The 21,709-nt window shown below is 38.5% G+C and overlaps 1 protein-coding gene across 11 annotated transcripts in view; it reads right to left on the bottom strand.

Annotated features, from left to right (window-relative positions):
* The window catches only part of MYOM1 (myomesin 1), a 112,566-nt gene that overhangs the window by 73,188 nt on the left and 17,669 nt on the right, over positions 1-21,709 (bottom strand). For 6 of the 11 annotated variants that reach the window (XM_064507248.1, XM_026122835.2, XM_026122834.2 and 3 more), the window contains exon 2: positions 16,894-16,978. The gene's annotated coding sequence lies outside the window, so the exon portion shown is untranslated. Of the gene's footprint in view, positions 1-3,187; positions 3,303-11,024; positions 11,132-16,465; positions 16,556-16,893; positions 16,979-21,097; positions 21,563-21,709 lie in introns of those variants that run through there. The other 5 variants (XM_064507249.1, XM_026122831.2, XM_026122832.2 and 2 more) reach the window with 5 other exon arrangements.

The following is a 21,709-nucleotide window of genomic DNA, read 5'->3' as shown; positions in this document are numbered from 1 at the left end:
TACTGCCAACTAATGAAATTTTATGTGTTCAGCTTCATCAGAGATAATGTAAATATTTTTTTTAAAGGTACATTCACTACTTCATAAGCTGAGATCAAAATACGTGAACATTTCATTCATTTTAGCAATTCAAATTTCAGATACCTTTTAATATCCAGTTTAATATTTTAGGAGTGAATTAAAAGCAGTAAGATTGAGAAGGATGTCACTTTTTTTGGTAAACTTATATTACATCATTATTTTTTATTTGATACTAGACGTTCATTTAAAAGGGCTTATCATGCTTTTAAAGCTCGATCAGGAATACAGTCTGTATGCACTGATTAAAGTACTATCAAGTTTATCAGTCTGAACGACCCCTTTTTTAACGTAGAACTGCATGTTCAAAATCTTCAAGAAACTTCCTCCAGGTGGCATCCCCATTTGGGTTTTACTTTGCACAGTCATCAATAAATTGTCTTGTAGTGTCTCATAGTAGGAAATTTGATCAGATGAGAGGTAGTTTCCCTTTCAAAATGGGATGAGGGTTAAATGCAGACAGGATTACCCTTTGGTTTCTTAACTGGGAATCCAACCTTTATTTTGTTATTGTTTTGTTTTGCTGTTGTTGTTAAAATGTTGTTAAAAATTCTCTAACATGCAAATTTGCCTATGCTAATTCCACATAATAACATTTCTTTCTCCTATTACTGGTGATTAGGCTTACAAGATGGATAGGACTTTCAGTGAGGAGGCTATGTGACTACGAACAGAAATGAGCTACAGTGAGGGAACTTTCAGAAAAGTATAGAGAAGATCCGAAAACAACAGTGAGAAGTGCTGTTGCTGTTTTCTTGCATCGATCACAACAATATGGAACTTGTTCTATATCTGTTTATTCTCATGCTAATGAAACTGCTTCTCTGATGTTTTGATATAAAATACATTTAAAGAGCTAGTGTATAATCTTGATTCCATGGAAATTAAAAATTTTGTCCCTGGTCTTCATGCTGCTAAGATTTCACTCCTCAACTTTGTCTTTAGTAGTTGGTTCTGGTAATAAGTCAAACAATTTCAGTCTATTCTCTTTGATGACTAACCACATACTCATGCAGACTACGACAAATTATGAAAAAAAATAGTTTCAACTTTCCTAAATTTCAGGACTCGCTCAAAGTCTGTGAACTTTTTTTTGACTGATGATAGAGCTGATCTCTCAGTTTGCAGAAAGTTAACAATAAATGGAGAAAGTCATTCAGAAGTCTTTAAGTGTATAAAAGAAATTGCTGATATCCTGGACCATAGTGGATCTATGAATTCAAGGAGACCGGTTTATCCATTTACTCTATTTTTACCTGAAGAAGGGGGAGGAATAGGAGAAAGTGTTAGTCCATTGTTCTCTATGTTCACTTTAATTCCCTTATTTCTCCTGATGGCTCTTTTGCGCATAAGTCTAACAGACTCTATGAGTCTGCACAGAACCCTTTTTTCTAACACCTATCAATATTTTGTGCAGTTTTTTGTTTCACTTTGTTGGCTTCCGGTAGTACATAGTTCCTCTTAATTTCCCTACGTTTATGACATTTCTTCTCCATTTTTCTTCATCGCTTTCTCTACCAAGCTCCACAGAGTTAGATTTAGGGATTGCAAGCCAGTGTGATGTCTGCTGAGCAAAGTTAAATCCCACAGATGACTCTTACTCTACGCACAGAAAGGAAAAGAACATGAGCACATTCTATTTTCCTTGGGTAAAATACTACAATTGTTTCCCTTCATCTTCACCACCTTTTTTTTGCAGTAGTGACTAGCTTCATCGTGGATATTAACAGCCACACTACTAAGAGCCATATAGTCCCTGTGGCTCAGGGATTTCCACAACTTAAGGCTTCAAAGTAAGGAAACAGATCCAAAAGTTTAAATCACTGCACATATTGCATATTAAAGATAAGTTAAATGAGACATTTCTATTTATATATTACAAGAGCAAAGAAGAATCAGTGGATTGAAAGTCAATATATTTAAAATGTATAAAGGGAATCTTTTTCTTCCAAACACAAAAGCTCTGGACCTCACTATTCCTCCAAAAAGCTACGAGTAGGATTCATAAAAGGATTATGCATTTATATAAGTAAGAGCTAAGACACTAAGGCGTGAGCTGAACAGGAAGCCAACTCCCCTGGTTCAAATCAGAGGCCAACTGTTATTCATGTGATACAAGAGGAAACTCTTTTCATAGGTATTTTATTACACTATGAGTGTTTTATATTTCCTCTGAGACATCTAGCATTATTCACTGGTAAGGATCAGGTACACTAGTCTGATCAGATATAGTAGGAATACATTTTTGGAGATGACAAGAAACTCTGAACCTCCTAAGGATTTTGCTCCCATTCAGAGTACTGTCTGATAACGGCATTGGCTCCCATCTCAAGTTGTATAAAATTCATACTATCTGTACCTACTTGCTGTGTGATCCACTAGTCAGCCCCCTTACTATTAGGGTAGCACTCCCTCTTGAGATTTGTGTAGGATTTCATATTTGCAGAGCCTGGCCTAAAAATACTAGTGGCCTTAGCTAGTTGCAAGTTTGTGTTTTGGAGTTGTTATTACCAGCTGTTGGACTGAATTTTCAAAATGACAACTAAGCAGACAGCCACTTCTGTACTTGTTTGTAGGCTATAAATACATGCTATAGGAGGTGATTTTACTGGCATCATCTCTTGCACTATTTTTCAGTCTATATAATTCTTCAAAAAATCCACTTAATCTCTTAGTGAAAATAGTGAAATAGAAAAAACAAAAAAGCTTATAAGCTGAAAAAAAGTAAGATTTCTGTCAGCTCAGTCAATAGTATTTCATCTCCTTTACAAATCACAAGACACCCCACGTAACTAGAAAATATTTAGATTATTTACACATTCTCTAAGCCCAAAGAATTTGCACAATAAATTCCTCCTGTATCTCAGTAACTCAGGCTTCATTTGAGAGTATTGTAACAATCCGCAAGGATAGCTGAGCTGATAGTAAGTGACCTCATGCACTACTTCGCTTTGTCTGAACCTTCAGATTTCTTCAATTCAGTTCCACAACTCCCTCAAACAACTGCTGCGCTAAGAAGATTAAAGGGAGCTACTATCAATTTGGCATTACAGATTCAAAATGAAAATAGCTGAACATGTACATTCTTTTGTCGTAAAGGAACACTTACCGGGACCCAAATGAACAATAACAAGTGGAATAATTCTGAAGTGGATGAATAACAGAAAAACACAGCAAAGGCGAATCCAGCAAGGAGGTAGTCAGGACCAGGGCTAATGACTGGACTTTAAGGTCCAGATTAAAAATAATGCCTGCAGTCAGTGGAATGTCAGAGCCTCAGTCCAGACCTTTTATGGCCAGGAGGCTGATAAATATAGCATCGAAGAGGGAGAGAGCCAGAGCCACATAAAGATACCCTGTGCTGTCTCTGTGCAAACACATGATGACAACAGCTTCAAAATGAGCTCCCCCTTTTAAGTATCTTCCCTACATTCAGTACAAAATCTGCATTCCAGTTCACAATTATGGATAGGATTTTTTTCTCAGTTACATCAGATTTAGGAAAGAAAAAAGAAAATGTAATGTGTCATGAACCACAAGTAGGAAAGATCCATCTCTATATTGACCTTTGCCATGGTGCAAGACTATGAGTCTTTTATGGATTCCTTTTATTTCATTATGCCAAGCCATGGTGCATGCAACATGCACTTATTTCAGCTAAATGACAGACAACACAGAGAAGTAGTTTGCAGCAAAACTCTGTAAAGCCATACAGTATGTTACTACTAAATAAAAAATGTACTTTATTTGGTCGACAGTGTTACCATCTTATTTAAGATAAAATACCAAATTAAGCAGATAACCTCATGAGGCATTTAAGTAAATATAAACAATGCAGCTCTAAGAGCCAAAAAAATTTTCTAAACTGTTGTTCCCTGGGCAGCTACTACCTCCTGCCTTATGCTGCACCATGGAGTAAGTTCACACAGCTCCTTATCTCCCGCGCTGAGAACTGCTAGCTTAGATCTACCATATGGGCTTTTGGTCTTTGCTCCCTGGCACAGAAGGTATGGTCAGTAAAAAACTGGACAGCCATATGCACTGGCCAAACCTGCAATTGAAAAGCTGGAACCTTAGTATAAACTTTTCTTTCCCTGGGCCAGACTGTGATTCTAGTCCTCCCTTTGCTTGCTTTGCTCCTAGATGAAAACAAATGTTAAACAAGAAGGGCATTCCTCAGATTTTATTTTAGTGTGCAAAAGTTGGGGGAAATAAATTAGGTGTGAAATGAACCAACATTCACGTGAGTTTTTCACTATCAGTGCTGAATCAACACTTCAGTTACTGCTTCGTCTCCGGTCCCACATTCCCCATTGCCAGTGCTCATACAGGAGACCAGTCTCCTCTCCTTCTCGCTGTCTGCCATGATGGATAGGGATGGAAAATCATTACTTCATAAATTTAGCAAAACCCACCTGAAAAATAAAGATTTTTTTCTCCTCATCACTGCTGCTTCACACCTTTGATTGCTAGGAAGTGCCTCATTTCAAACCTAAATGTATTCCTGACCAGTTAGACCTATCTAACCTTGTGCCAGCACCGCCTACTAGTCTATTTATTTTCCCTTCCTGATGCTTATTACCCTGAATATGTTTTGAGAGCAAGAACGCCTTTCTCATCTTTTTAGAGCTGAGCTAAATAAATAGCTCCTTTACTCCTTTTCATAAGATAGGCTTCTCATTTTATTGTTCATTTACTAATCCTTCTTCGTGCCTGTTCCTGTTTGAATTCATCTTTTTATTACCCTACAGGTGACCTGAGCCATACACAGTACTCCAGAAGAAGTTTCATTAGACAGTGTTACCCTCATACTGTGACACATCTCTGTCTCCACTGGAAAAATCCCATATGATAGCTTTCAGAATTGCATTGGCCTTTTTCACATATACACCTAAAGACTCACTATCATCCTGACTGATTAATGTCTTCAGGTCTTTTTTCTCTTCTGTCATTTCTAGCTGAGGAAAGCTTATGACATCTTACATCTTATGACCTTTGTACTTTGTACTACTGAATTTTATCTCTTTATTATTCCTAGCCTTACAATCCATCTCTTCCTATATCATATTCTAATTTTTCTTTGCATGGTGGATGCATCTCAATATTATGCAATCAGCAAATTACATTAGCACCTTCCTATTTTTCTACTAAGGTCTCCAGCAAAAACATTAAATAACTTGGCCCCAAGACAATTCCTTTCCTAGTAAAATCTCTCCACCTGATTCTTCCCCTTTCAACAAAACCTGTCATTTTGCTCTTCTAAGCCATTTGCTTGTCTGCCCTTCACTTCTGGTACAAATCTTCCATTTTAACTAAAAGATTTCCAGGTGGCACAGCATCAAATCCAGATGGATTAAATAGTCGCATTTATGTTGTTTAGAAAATTATTTATCATGTTAATAAAAAGATAGGTTATTTGATCTGTTCTTGATTCAATTTCTCTTGATCTTGATAGGTTATGTGATTTATTCTTATTGAGTACATTCCATCCAAATTTCCATTTTTTCTCCAAAATTTTGGTAATTTTCTTCAAAATTTGTTTTAAAGCAAAATTTTACTAGAAGTCTTGCAAGTTATTGACTGTTGGTGCATAGATTGATTTTTCATTATCCAGAAGTACTTGCCAGCAGGAGAATGGAGGGATTCTTGTCCAAAATACGATGTTATTCTTTGACCTACCATGTGTCTGTAAGCCAGTTGCTGCTTTAGAACCGGTGACTCATTGTATCATGGCCCCATAATGAAGGGAGGCATAGTAATGAGGCTCACAGAACCAATGGACACCTATATTTGTATATATTTTTTAATTTTTCAGACAGAAGCCTGAGGCTATTCTGCCTAAAAATTTGGGATGACTGTAGCTAGCTTTATGTCTCTTAGAATTCTTGTGTTGTATGCACACACTGTCATGGCAAGTTTGTAAGAAATACTCAAGCTACATTACTGCTCAGGGAGACGTAACTAAAAGTCTCCAAGTACCATTCTCAAGTAAAAATAACAGACTCTGACCTGAGACATGTAGTCCTGAGACTTGATTCCCTATTGCCTTGCTTGTGATAAATATACCTGTGGAAAATCAGGACAAGACTGGCTTAAAAGCTGCTTCCATATATTTCAATTTACATCTACATTAAAGAGTCACAAATGACAACATAAAATGGAAAGCTGTCAGGAAACAGACCTATTTTATCTTTGCATAGGTTCCGTTAGGCACAGCCAAAATCTCAGATGCTGAAGATCATTGCAATGCACAGACTGGCACCAGACAGCTCCTCAGGTTGTCATTACTTTTGGATATATACATTTCAGCTATATGGGGGGGAATTTCTTTACAATTGTGATGACATACATAATTTATGAATACCTCACCAGAGTCATTTCTGAATCTCAAATGTAGAACCGTCACCCTGGAATATCAGCTTACTAATATTTTAGGTAGTAAGTATGTCTTTATTCCCTAACCTAGAAGCCAACAACTTGCTTTACTTGGGTTGTCTTACAGTTTTCTATCCCAGTAGAACAGCAGCAACAGACTATTCATAGATCAGCTGTTTCTGAAGAACTATTAACAATCTTGGAAAGACTGGTCAAAATATCTTGACAGATGACTGCTGAAGGACCAAAGAGATGTTTCAAACTAACGTAACGCAAACCTAGAGGACATGACTGATGTAAATATTTGCTCCTGCTCCTAGCTCTTGCTATTTAATTATACCGTTTTTAGAAACCAACTAAAATACTTTAAAACATGAGATAAGTAGTTTGGCCAGATTATTTAGATACTTGTCATTTCATTTATCATTCAGCAACATTTTTATCATTATCTTAGATAGTGACTTTGCACTGGCTGTCTCTCTTTCTTCTTATGAAAAGTCTTCTAAACTGCACAACTTCATTACAAAGAAAATGAACTGTATACATCATCTTACTTACAGATTTAAGCCACTATTACAATAGTACAAAGCAATAGCCTTGTTGCTAGCCAGTTATTAGTTCCCATCTGTGTTTTTCTCTATATAGCTTTTTCCTGGCTTCCTACCAGCTATCAGAGTCCTATTAGCGTGTGCGTGCCTCTTCTTCTGAACTACCCTTCAGGGGGACACACCAGCATGGTGACAGCAGTCTTCCTCCAAAAAGGGGGGCTGTTAAAAGGAACAGAGAACCACTGCCTGATTTCCAACCACTGGGATTCAGAATTCAGCAGTTTTATAAGTTTATATATATAAACATATTTATACACACACACACATATATAGAAGACTATACAACAGCAGTGACAAAATGTAAATCTTAATATAGCAAACCCAACTCTTCCAAGTCATTTAGCCACACTAAATTTCAGTATTCCTGTGAAATACTGTGGTTGTGTATGCCAGCAGTGAAAAATAGCTACTTCCAGATGTGTTATCTGCACCCCTTTCAGTATTTCCATCATTTAAGCTGCAGCAAGGCAGGGTGAGAGACATACCATATGGGCAATAGATGTGCCCCACTGGCTGCTGCAGCTCCCAAGGAAAAGGGACTACAGATTCATTGCCAAAGAAAGGAAAACTTTGTGACCAGAACTGGGGGACTTAGGAGGGGGTACCCACAGGTACCTAGAGGAAAGCAGGACGCAAAGCAGAGGGTGGCTTCTAGCTATCAAAATATCCTTCTTTGCCTCCACAGGCAGCTAGTTTGGAAAGCATAACAGCTTTTTCCTGATAACAGCTACCCAGAGTGTAGATTTTTACATGCTAGCTTTACACTAGCTAAGTCCAGCATCAGTGATGGTGTAGCTCTGGCAACATAAAGCTCCGAGCAAGACCTTTTCCCTGCTACTTACTGAGCTAATCAATTTATGGTGAGTTTTGCAGTTAGCCCTGATCTCTGTGCTGCTGGAGGTGTACTGCTAGCAGAAATTTAGCTTGTTAGTTTAAAGTTCTTTCAGATACATCTCTAGGTGATGGCTGTGTGGACATATCCTTAAGTAATTTTTCAGTGGAAGTGTTTGAAGTCAGCAAGGTGTTAAAACACACATGATATTTTATAATGAAGCATAATGCAACTGCACATAATGAATCAAGTCTCACCTCCGTAATGAAAGCAACAAAAAAGAAAATTACATACCTAAAACAGCACTATCCCTTGTGTGTCTGATTACATTTGTACTTTCCATTACTTCTCCCAGTACCCAGAACATGTCTTTACTTGGATGTGGGCACACCATTGATCACCTGCTCCCTCTCTCCACTTGTGCTATTCTTAAAATCCTGACTCTTGTTTACTGCTCATCTCCCAAGTTCATGGAACCCTCAAGTTCAATGGTTCATTTCAAACCACCATTCTGCCCACTGATGCTGCTGGTCACGGTTTGACATAAGGTTTGACAAGAGATTTGGTGTGCATAATTTGGCCTTAGAAATAAAGCACAGAAGCAGATTTTTTTCTCATTTATAAAGTTGCCAATCTGCATGCGGTTAAACAGATAAATGTTATCCCAGTAGCTCAATTTCTGCAACCTTAATCAAAGTCTTAAATAGCTGAGATATATCCTAATTTGGCAGGCCATTGCTTCCAGTGATATATACAAGCGATATACTGACCATTTTTGTTATGCAAAGCACCAGCTGTAGCATGGTTTAGTGTACAGCCTGGTGTGTTCTGTGGGCTCAGCTTCTCACCTGCATTATTTTTCATTTAGTGCTTCAGTTATTTTAACTGGATGTTGAAAACAAATCATTGTCCAATTAAGCTAAAAAACTTTCTGTTAAGAATCTGTCTGCTGTTTCATACCAGCTACTCTGTATCTCTTCTGCTCAGTGTCACTGCTGAATCTCTATGTGTGGAAATTGTATGATGATTTTATATTTGCCTGAAAACGTGATGAGCATATTTAATACAAAATTATTCAGAATTTGAAAATTGATAAGGAGAAACATTCTCTTGCTCTTTTTTTTTCCCTAACTTTGATGATGGTTACTACTGCTTTGCATAAATCACAGTGCAGTTGTGGTAACTGGAGAGATACAAGCTTTCTCCACGGAATTCAAGCTTCCTATGTGAAGTCATTTGTCAAAAATCTTCCATATGCTGACGTGTTCTCAAAAGAAGCACTGTTTTGTGTTTAAGATATTGTATCTCACATCTTCCAGTCATTTTATATTTTAAATATTACTTTATTTCACTTTTATTTATGAGCCTTAATTTTTTGTCAGTTATTTCCTATGTCAAATCATTTCTGTGTACTACCTGTCATGGCCGTCTCAGCTAAACTGGAGTTCCTTATATGTTTAAGATTGGATTCCTATTCATTTGGAAAAAATAAAAATTAACTTTTTTACCCGTTTTATGAATTTTTAAATAAAATACTTCTAAATATTGGCCTATAAGAAATTATTTTCTTACCACATTGGAAGAAAAAGCAGGAAGACTGTGAGTATAAATTAAAAAATATTTTTAAATCATTCTTATGAATGTTTTCTTCAAAAAAATCAAAAAATCTGGCACACAAAGAAAATTATTTGACGTAGAATCTGAAAGAAAACTCAGCTGCAGTATAATGGAAGAACAGTTTGCAAAAGGAAAAACTGATTTTCATCATGCCTGTGGGTTCTGTCCTTGCAGCCAGTGACTTTTCTAAAGCCCTAAAGAAGCACAAGTTGGAGAAACGCTGCTGGCAGCTATCACAGATGAGTAATTGTCAACTGTTGCAAGTAGGCTGAGACAAAAACATTGTCATCACCAGATAAAAAATGAACTTTGAGAATGTGACTTACTTCCAGTTCTTTCCTGGTTTCTAACAAAACAAACTCACCTAACAACTGTGGCAAAACACCCCCCATTTTACTTGCTAACCGACGGGGTAATTCAGTCCTGCTCACACTACCGAACCATAGGAATCTGGGAAATTTTCCCAGTCTGTAACCACCAACCATGTATCCTATCCACTGTATTGGAATTCAGCGTCATAATCAGAACACTTTGATTTATATTTCTTCTTTCTTTTATAGAAGTTTTGTCTTATTATTCTGTGCTCTTTTTCCTCCCTTTCCTTTGAGTATTTTGCTCTTTACTGGATCTTAGTATTTCTTGACCGCACAGAACAAGTTCTAAATTTGTCCTACACCACAGGGACTTACTATATAAAACAATGCTCCAGCAGCAGAATTTCTAAATCTAGCACAAATTCAGTTGTGGTTTTCAATCACACTTGTCTTTAATGAGCCTGAATTGGGTGCAGCAGTATAAAGCATGCATTTTAAGCTATGCAGACTGGTTTGCACATCTGAACTAAAAAAAAAAGACTGCTTATACTTCTATTGGGTTTTATTTATACACTTGGAAGGACACTCAATTGCCAAGAATGTCATTACTGATCTTAAGTAGCGGAAAAAATCTCGCTTGCAAAAATAAAACCTGAATTATAGGCTGAGTATAAGTAAAAGATTGCAGAAGTTAGTCATATATTTTAGTAAGATAGGATTGCCAGTGCTACACAGAGACTAAGCATCCTATCATTTTACTGCTTTCTTTCTGTTTGCCACTATTTCTGTTTAATTAGCCCTATGTTTGCAGAAATTTGCATACTGTTTTCAATCTTAAGGTACCATACTGCTAGTGCAGCTAAATACTTATTAATAAAACTATTTTTACTATTAACATACAGTAAAGCACATATCTGCATGGCAATTTGGATATACAATAGAATCACAGAATAATTCAGGTTGGGAGGGATCTTAGGAGGTGTCCAGTCCAACCTCTGGCCCTGAGCAGGGTCAGCTGTGAGATTCAACTATGAGATTGTTCAGGGCTTTGCCCAGCTGGGTCTTGAAAATCTCTACCAATGGAGACTACACAATCTCCCTGAGCCAACTGGCCTAATCCCTGACTATCCTAACAGCTGACAGACAGTAGTATCATCCATTAATGCCCACAAATATTGAGTTTCCCCCACAAAATCATACTTGGATTCCTTGATTGCTTTTTTCAAAAACTGCGATGTCTTTCCAGCTCCACAGTTCAATGTTTGAACTCCTCCAGACAACCCCAAGGTATGTAGGTTGCCAGCACTCTGAAAGACATAGCACAGTAACAACAGACTATTTGGAGCTCTGATGACAGATTTTTTTTTATAAAGCTCTGCAGTTTAAACAGTCTTGTATTTTTCTATCCCTGTTACTAGTCCAAATCTGTTAGTACCAAAGCCAGCCCCAGAACCAGTAGTTCATCAGTGGCACAAAGCAAAACTGTTTTGTCCCATCGCACAAATTTCCACTGTCTTCCCATGGCTGCAAAGCTTTCCTTCACCCTATCCAAGGGCTGACTTCTGACAGTGCCAGGCTCTAAACAATATTTAAAGGCTGCAACCTAGTCTTTAAAAAGCAATCTATTTGCCCAATTTTCCATCTCCTATTGTATGTCCCTTATTCCTCCTAGTTCACGCTTTCCAGGCTTTTGCCTTACCTTGAAAAATCAGTGGCAGGAGCTCAAGCTATTGTCCCACACCAGTCCTGAGCCGCTACTTCCCTTCCTTTAGGCTCTCTGCCTGCTCCTCTGCAGGTCTCCATGGGTCCCTGGTTGCGTTCCAGGACCCAGGAGGACTCCTGCAAGCGCTCCCAAGCATGTAGGGAAGGGCCAGCTCCAGCACGATTTTTGTCTTGCTGTGAGTCCCCGAATTGTTCTGATAGATGTATAAGTTAAAATCTTTGTCTGTATATGCCCTTACTGTTTGATCTCACTGCTGTTTGTAGTCATCTGGTAATTAGGCAGGAAAGCCTCTTTTTTTCCAGGTATTTTCTACTTTTGAACTGCTTATATTAATAGTTCCTCCAGCACTCATACCCTATGAATTAAAAGGAGCTAGATGAGTAATCTAATTCCAGAGAACTACACACAGAAGGCTCTATTCTTTATTGATAGGCATGCAGAATACATGATCCTAAAATACCTACTAACATAACTGCAACACAATCTCTTTATTATTAGACATGCCTCTGTGCATGGTCTGTTACACTGTTAACTCCAACGAATACAATTCCCAACCTTTATATCTCTCATGACAAAAACAATGGAGAGGAGGTATTCTCAAGAAGTATCATCTCTACATAGCCACACTCTTTAATTAGAAATACTCTTACAGATAAAAGCATAATCTTTGTACAAATAATCAGAACAGTGATAGGGACACAGAGCACTCCAAGTCATTAGATAATGTTAAAAGAATTTGGAGCCTGGTTTTGTTGATATTAAGGATGATTCACTGTGTTCCAAAACCTATACCAATCCAAAGATTAAATGTGCACAACAGAAAATAGGGACTGCATCTTTATTTACTATTTATAGTCACACGCAAAAACACATGAGAAGCATTTGTCCACTAGACATACTTTGTTTTCTATGAGATGGTCCAAATTTGAGCCCATCTGTTCGCCATTTATCACCTAATGGCAGTTCTTTGAAGTTTAGCCATGGTTACTGTACTTGTCCTTACAGAAAGATTTCTTTTATTCAACCATCACTTTAGCTCTGGCCAAAGGCCAAAAAAATTTAAAATGGGCTACGAGGGAGAGATCAAACTGAATAGCTCAAGTCCATTTTCACATTCTGTGGTTGCATGAATTAAAGTTTCAGGCTGCTTAACTTGCAAAGGTTGCACTTCTTGAAAGTTTCAGTTACTGACAGCATTTTGTGAAAGACCTTTGCAATTAATCTGCACTGAGGGAAAATGGCAATATTTGGGGATCAGAAACATATTAAAGATTTTCACCATAATTTTCTTGTATTTATCAATATTTCATGAAGAAACACAGTTTTCATCAAGTCACTGAGAGACCTTGAAATTTTTAATACATTTATTTATTCATTATTTCTGCAGGTCTGCAATTGTCTTTAAAATTAAATATACAATGAATATTTTTTCAATTTGTATTGAAAAATGTGTATTGTTCAAGGTTTCTCTAATTTTGCCTATTGAAAAAATATTAATTTATTTTGTGTACCACAACACTTTACACTTCCCATAAATAATAGCTAAAACACCTCCTAAACTCCTGTGTTTGGGGTTTCATTATGGAAGGCTGTATGCTGTTTCAGCAATGATCACAGGCAGACAGCTGAATCCTCAGCCACAGGTTTTAAGTTCTGGGCATGTCTGAGGATTAGCCCTGCAAAAGATATTAGTGGCTTCCTGAAACAGTAGATTTTCTGCTGCCCTTGTGTGTTTGCTTAAAATGTTACTAGTTCATAGTGGTTCTTTAAGGACCGTTACACTAACCGCCAGAGTACAGAGGAAATACATCCTTTCCTTCTCCTAACACTAGCAGGGACTTACAATCTGTAAGCTATTGTATAATGACTGCTCGTGGGTTAAAAACAGATGATGATGAGCTCCAGAAATTCCTGGGGGAGCAATCTGATTTCTTGCTGTAGGGTGGCTAATCAAGAGGGGAACAAGTCTGGCTTCTGGCAAAGCTAGGTGAGCAGCATCCGATCCTGTAAATCCACTGCCTGTCCTAGCAAGGACATCAAGCTCAGCTGTACAGTAGTGGAATTGTACAGTACAGGTGCGCAGTGCAGGAAAACAAATTGCTGGTGTTTCTTGATAAGCAAGTGAGAGTCCCAGGGTCCCTGCTGTAGCTGTTTCACAAAGCGCAGCAAGGGTTGGGCAGCAGATTCTGGTGGGAAAAGAGCCAGACAAAGGCTGCAAAACTCGCTCAACAGAAAAACAGTAGCCTGTCTTTTTTTCTCTCTCAGAATGGTTAGAAGGGGAGGAAAAGGGAAAACAGGACTTCATTACATCTGTCAGCTACCCCAGAAAGCCGTCTTGTGGGGGAGTACGGTCTGTCAGGAACTATTCTGCAGTATGACACTCAAAAGAAGGACTAATCAGCACTTGTATTTCCAGAGGGACTGCAAAACAGTTTTTTCATTCTGCGTACCATTTGTAATCAACTTCTGGTCACCATTATGGCTCCAGGGCCACAATGCACAGGGTCAGATTACAGTTTTGGGTGGGGTGTTTGAAAACTGATTACACCTTCCCTTATCCCCACTTTTAGCTGCAGAATTTGGGTCAAGTTACACATGCCATTTCAACTTATCGTTTGGTTTCTGGTGTCAAGGTTGCTTTCAAGCATGAAATGGCCAGAGACTTAATACTTTAAAAAACAAAGTGAGATTTTCTTTTAAAAGGCACAAAAGCTGACTCTTTGAACAAGGGCGTTTGAGATGTCTTTCCAGCTCATCAACAGAAAAAGCTTAATTCCTTCAGTACTGGCAACCGAAAGCAAGTAGAGTACTGGATGCAAGCAGAATATTCAGATAATGTTCAGTGAGATAGGTTTACAAGTAGGAAAAATTTAAAATATTTGATTTTAAAGGCATTTAATTTTTCACTAAAGCACAGTTTTAACACACACCCTTTCAGGAATACCTCTTATCTAAACTAGACAGAAAATTGACAGAAGAGTAGCTCACTGGCAACAAATAACACTGGAAGCCTGTTCTCTCTGACCAAGGCTTTTTCAGCATAGTGCCAGTGCAAACAGGATGGCTATGGATACAAGAGAAATGATGATTTACATAGGGAAAAACTATTGTGACTCCTGTGTGAACAGTCCCAGTTACTTTTCCTCCACTGCATATGGCAGAAAAGCATACGTTCCTAATCCTAATATCAATATTAACATATGCATGTAGGGTATTCAGGTAGACTTGAACTACAAAGCATGGCTTGAGAAAGAAGATGTAAACTAGAGCTTTCTGAAGCTGGGTTTGATTTGTGGTGTTCATTTGTTCATCACAGTTTGTTCATTTGTTCTTTGCAGTTCATGTGTTCATTTTTCCAGCCCTTACTGAACAGACTTCCTAAACAGCGAGTTCCCCTTTAGCTTTCATGTTTGAACGAAACTCACCCCAAATCTCATTTTTTCCAAAACTGGGACTATTCTAGATCATTTGTTTTTATACACTTTCCAAGCATTTGGATATTTTATTCAACCCAGATTTATTCAAAATTTCCCTCTAGCCTGTTTTAAATTCAATCCAGATTCACAGGAAAATTTGCAAACCGCAGCTGAGTTTTAGAGGTCAGCTCTGGCTCATCACACTCACACAAGTACCTCTGGTGAAAACAGTGAGACTAATTATGCTAAACAAGTAGAAAATATATTTAATGTGTTGTAGATTATTATGATGTTGTTGTTGTTGTTGTTACATTTGGAACATTGATTATAACACCATAAAACCAAATGCATCATATCCCATCACATAAAAATATTTGAGCTTTTCACAAAATGAAGACACACTGATTCTAAGTCTGTACTGAAAGCAGAGAAACTGCTCAAACTTCCAGGTTTGTGATGTCACATTTCTCCTGCTTTTAATAACTAGAAAAACAGAGTTCTCAGAAAAACTTCTGAAGCAATTAGGGCATGGACGTGCATCTTTAAATTTTTTGTGATTGGGGAGAAGTAATTAACAGCATACAAGCATAGCAAAGAGTTGCTGTTGTACTTAAGCAGAATTCCCGCTTTGAAGTGTCCAGCAATTTCTCTTGATAAACATTTAAGAATTCAAGAGCATCCTAAGTATCATCCCCTGATGCCTACTGTACAGGCAGTATGTCTTCCCCTTTCTCTTCTGGGCCACAACAGAATTTAGCCCAATCTCAATTTAATTTCATTTTACAATGTCCTTTCCTGTGTGAAGAAAGACTAGATAGCCTGTCTCTCGCATTTCTAACCAAATTAAGAGCTCCTCTTGCTGGTTACAACTGGTATCAGCCACGTCCAACCTCAAAGTGTTTGCAGCCCAAGCAAAGGCAGCAGGGTGGAATTACCTGCTCTTAGCTCATGGCCTGCAATGCTTCTGCAGGCTGGGCCTCTCTTCCAGGAGACATGCACGAAAGTGGTCAAATGTGTCTGACAATGAACCTGAGCCACAACGCAAGGTCTGAATTATAAATCAAGATGAGTAAGTCAGCTTTAGCCTTTCTAGAACCTGAAATCAGGCAACAGTAGAACTCCAGCGTGGGTTTCTGGCACTGGGAGTAAAAACAAACTGCCAGGACTATGTAGTCTGAGTCCAAATATCTGGTGCACCATGGTGCTTTGTTTGATGTGGAGTCTTTTTGTTCTACGCTATGTAAGGGTGGGACAGAAAAGTAGCAGACTATTGCTTTAAGTAAAAGTAGCAGATTACTGCTTAAAGCAAAACAGACTTATTTCTCCTGGAGCACAATTTTAAGAGCTATTGTCTTAAGAAGCATAACATAGTCAACACTCAAAGTAATAATGGAATGAAAAAAGCTGGATAAAACAAGAATATTTATAGTACAAGCCATACATTAATTACTGTACAAGAACTGCAGTAAGAGTTTAATAAATGAAGGAATGTTACTACTGACTAGAGTGCAGGGATCTCTGAGCCGACAACAACAGACGCTTGTGAGTCCACACAGCCAGCACCGCAGGAATGTGATGTGCTGCTCCCAAACCTGATTTGAGCATACAAGACCAGCAATGAGTCTGCACGCCCACAGTTAATGCACAAACTGCATAATCCACCCATAGATAACTAAGATGTGACAGAAACTGTCACAGAGCGTAATAGGCATACAAGGTGGATGGCTGGGATTCCTTTCACTTCCAGTACTTGCAATGCACACAGTACGTGGCTTCATTCTTTGGGTTCAACATTAGAACCAGGTTTTGTCCCAAAATGGAAGGGCTAACCTAATTTGCATGAAGTGTAACAACACAAAATGAGAAAGACATACATTTGCAAGATTTAAGAGAAGAGAACATTACAGAATTGTTCAAATTAAAAACATACCTTCTAGCTCCTGTAGTACATAGTTAGTCCACAGTTAAGAAAAAAAGATAATGTAGTCTACATGATTATATGCACATAGAAGTCTCTGGAAAGAAAAAGAAAGATAAATATAAGATCTGAAGTTATGCAACATACCATAAGCAAATGAAACAATATTTTTAATCATTGTTTCAATATTTGTAATTATTGTTTTGTAGTTATTTGCTGTTCAGCAATATCAGAGGACAAATCCACTACATACACCTAGCTGTTCAGTATGGGCGGTCCACAAAAGTGCTCTTTTTTAACGTTTCAAACACTTTGGTTATTTCTTCTTCTTTCATGTTCCTGTTCATGGCCTTATGGTGTAGGAGGAAAATGCTGACTCTGAATAAAGAGCACTTTTGTTTTGTTCTGTTTTTAACTGTATTAATGTTACTTTGCATTTTAAAAATATTTCTTTACTTCAACAGTACGTAGGACATATACGGAGTCATGCAAAAAGTAAACAGACAATAAGGATAAAACAACTCAACTAGCAATAAGTAAACAGCAGCATTGGTGTCTTCTCTACAGGCACAGCTTCAAAAATCAATGAGGTGGAACACTGACATGCTTGCATATCTAGGAATGGCAAGGCCAACTCCACGCTGTGGCACCTGCATTACCCTTACCGTTATCGGCCAGAGTTGTACTATTTAAGTGATTAAAAATATATATATTATTTACTATAATGTGTAAGACCTGTGTTGATTGCTGGAATTTGTAGCAAGTCAGAGCACATTCCTTCTTTCCTGACTGTAAGTATTGGTGATTTCTACAACATAATGATAGTATAGCTTTTTTGATTTATTGTATTTCTTCACATGTAGAAATAGTTTAATTATACCTATTGATTATGTAACTGAATACCATAAAAGAACATATTCTCCTGACTTTTGCTGCAAATACATTAAACTAGTATTATTATTTATAAAAATTAACTAACTGGTAATTGTTTTATTTCTGGACAAACAAAAAGAAGAAAACATTAAGCAAGTGCTAGATAAATTGCTAAACTGGACCTATGGCCACAAATAGGTAAATCATCTACTTGAGGAAAGTGCTAAACTTTTGTTTCTTCTACTGTCCTAGTTGCCACCATATTTTTTTAATGAACCATGAGCTTCATTAAAGCATACTTCTTCCAGTAAAATGCATCCTTACAAAGGAGACACATTGATAAAGAGGTGTGACATTCTCGCCCTTTACTTCCATATGGCTAGGATTTTGCCAGCTGCAGACTCTTCCTTGTAAATTTATATAATTAATTTTAAGATGCCATTGCCAGCCTGGATTGCAATATCAGCATCTCCATGGAGTGGAACTGTATTGAAACCATGTAGAACGTACTGACATATATGTAGAATATATGACCTATATGACCTATCAGTGTGACCAAAAAGTATATAGACAGCAACAATGGAGATCCTTATAACAGTGGAGCATGAAAAGGCATGGAAGATGTAATACATGGCAATGCCATTGACCAAGCAAGTCTAGGAAGCTAGACTCTTCCCCAAACCACCATAGAAGGAATTCCTATACAGATTATTTGCTATCCAAGAGAGGAACCTGGTTGTTCCAGCAATACTATGTTTACTGTAGTGAGATTATTCACATATACAAAAGTTAAACCTACTCAGAAGGATTAGCATAAGTCTAGTATGTATTCAAGAATGAGTTTACAAGCAGCTTTGCAAAACTTTGTCCCTTAGAGACCTTCGGTCTCTGAGGAAGTAGTAGGTAAGTCACTTTAAGGTAAATGTTTAAAGTTATTTGCGTGTCTAAAGATTGGAATTTAAAAGGACTTTTAGAAGTATTCAAGCTTCTAAGTTCCATTGAAGATAGACTCCTAAATGGATTATTTTTTTGAAAATCATTTTACATTCCTACCTGTATCTTTAGGCTTTTATAAATCATTGGCTGTCTAGCCCGCCTGTGCTTCAGTTGCACCATCTATAAAATGGAACTCATGTTATCTTGATACTGTCTGAGGAAGTTCAGTGAGAGCAATTGAAGAAGAATGCTACAAATGAATCATGTATTATTTATAACCAGTTAATGATTATGTTTTGTGGAGATAGGATTGGTCTTCATGAATCTGTATTACTGTCTTCTATATATCTTAAAGATTCTTGGGATCAGGTGAGTCTCTAAATTTCCCTCTGCTTCTCAAAATAGAAGATGACACACATTTTCCCATGAAGAAATGAACCAGGAAAAAAATCTCATGAAAGGTTAATGGCCAATGAGGCAAAGTTATCTATGGCAGTTTAGAGTATAGGCTAAAGTCCTCCATGGTTAGTCTAGTAAACATTATTCATTATGTTAAATATTAAACCTGGCAGCTACTCATATCCAGGCACTCTAGACAGGGATTACAGGCATGCAGACTTTTCTGATAGGTCTTTCCACACATTCATTATTTGCATTTTATCCTGTGAATTTTTTTATTCATATATTTTTCATAATCCCAATTTTAGGTAAGCTAAAAAAATATTTTAAGAATAAGTCATAAAAATAAGTAAACTTACATATAATTGAATTAATATTGTATCCAATTTTCAAAGGCAAAAATAAGACATCATTGTTATCAAATATTGTTAGGATTTCATTGTTGGATAAAAATACAGTCTCTAATATAAAGATTCCCATTCCTGCTTTCATCAAGGCTAAAACTATTAAATTTCATATTAATTTTGCCACTGACTCCAACAGTAGATATGCTGGACTCAAAAAACAAAAAGGATGAAAACAGGCACAAGTTTTACATATGACATGAGAAACGTGTTTCAGGATCACAAGAAGGATGTCTCAACTTCAAAAGGTAAAAAAAAAAAAAAGGAGATTTTAAAATCGGGGGATATGGCACCATTTGCACTGAAACACAAAAGTATGTGCTTCCATGTAAGGTGCTGCCTTTTAAAACACGGAAGAATCCTACCAAGTGAACCTGATGTGGAAGGCCTGCCAAGCCTTTCCACTACACAAAAGAAACACACAAAGCATGACAGAAACTACCACACTTTACTACAGACAGCACATACCATCAGTAGCAATCGTGATATGGAAAGCTGTGTTTAAAAAGTGTTTTCTGATTTTTTATAAAGCAGTAAGCTGTTCTACAACAGAATACCACAGCCAAAGTAATGAAAAGTTTTCTTTGGATTTGTGTTCTCCCTTCCTAACGCTCTTCTCCCAGGCCTGGAAGAGCTCCCCTGCCCCCTCCACGTACCCTGGTAAAGCCACACAACTAGCCAAACCCACTGCAGCTGATTCAGAGCTACAGGTGTGACCAGCTGGCCACTGCTTCTTTTATTAAGTTGTGCAAGTCTTTCCCTCAATAAAGTCACCAATATGGAGATCTTCCTACTCAAGATACATCAGTATTTACACATCACATCAATATTTGCGAACTCTGTGAGACTTTACTATAACTGAGAGGCTAGCCTTCCATTAAATTTAGGAAAATAGGCTGACTGATATGTTTAAAAATTATTGGAAGATGGAATTACATACAGACAACAAAACAGCATAAACTCTTTTTCTTAGGCAATGAGGCCAAACACACAGCCTAATGTATGGACTCTGAACCCAACATACACAAGTAACTAACAAATGTTGAAAACAATGTTCCAAACGTTGCTTTCAGTTATAAATATTTATTGTATTACTTGCATCAGCTCCATGAATTGTTATGACATAGCACTTCCCAAGAATGCAGGACAGAATATTTTTACCACTGGGTGCAGGGTAAATTGCTCACCTGCTCAAATACAATACACCACCATCCCAAACATTCAAAGATGACTGAGAAGATAATTGCCTGTCAGGAAGTGGGAATAACTGAGAGTCATGATGCTCATGAGACAACTACAGCTCCTAAAAATTGCTTGGAAATGAGATACTGGTAGTTAGGAACGATAATGTTGTGACAAACATGACGTAATGGAAGATGGAAAAGAAAGATCTGCTACAGCATAGGAGAGGTTGAGAGAAGTTTGGGAAGGCAGGTGTGGGCAGTTTACTGTGATTAGATAAAAACAGACCTGTCATTATTTGCATGTGAAGCAGCTGTGAATTGCCCTTAGGCTTCCTGAATACGCATTTTTATTTTCTAGGTAAAACTGACGCGTTGCCACACTTTTGTGTAAACTCGATCAAGCATTTATTTTCTTTATACCTGTATAAAGCTGGATTAGTCTTCTGCGCTACTGCGAGCTCCTCGAGGCAGGCTTTTCGCCTTAGCAGGAAACGCGCCCCCCACACTCTGTATCGCGGAAATTATTAAACTGCTGCGGCCGGACGGGACCGCACCGACCCCCGGGCACCGCGCGGCGGTGCCCGCCGGCGGCGGGCCACAGCCTCCAACAGCCGAGCGCGCTGCGGCCGTTAAGGGACTCGGCAGAACGCGACGGCGGGGGGAGGGGAGGCGGCCAGGTCCTGCGACCGTTGAGAGGGCGGTTGGGGGCGGTTTTCTGACCGTTGGAAAAGCCGCTTGGGGGTTCCGAACGGGGGGCAGGGGGATGGTGGCTGAGGGTCTCCACCGAGCCAGGAGGAGCCCCCCGCCGGCCGCTAGCGCGAGAGGCGAGCGCCGCCTCCCGGCGCCGGGGAGGCGCGCGGGAGGGCGGCAGGGCTGGGACGCGCGGCCCGTAGGTGCCTGGGGCCGCCCGGGTATGAGCTCCGCCCCGCTGCGGCCGCCACGCACAGGAAACTCCCGCCGTTGCCTTACAAGGGCAATGCGCCGCGCTGCCTCCGCCCCCCGCGCCCTGGAATGCGGTGACGGCACCGCGCT

The sequence above is a fragment of the Dromaius novaehollandiae genome, chromosome 2, assembly GCF_036370855.1.
Source record: "Dromaius novaehollandiae isolate bDroNov1 chromosome 2, bDroNov1.hap1, whole genome shotgun sequence".
NCBI lineage: Eukaryota > Metazoa > Chordata > Aves > Casuariiformes > Dromaiidae > Dromaius > Dromaius novaehollandiae.
This window is presented reverse-complemented; position numbering and strand designations above follow the sequence as displayed.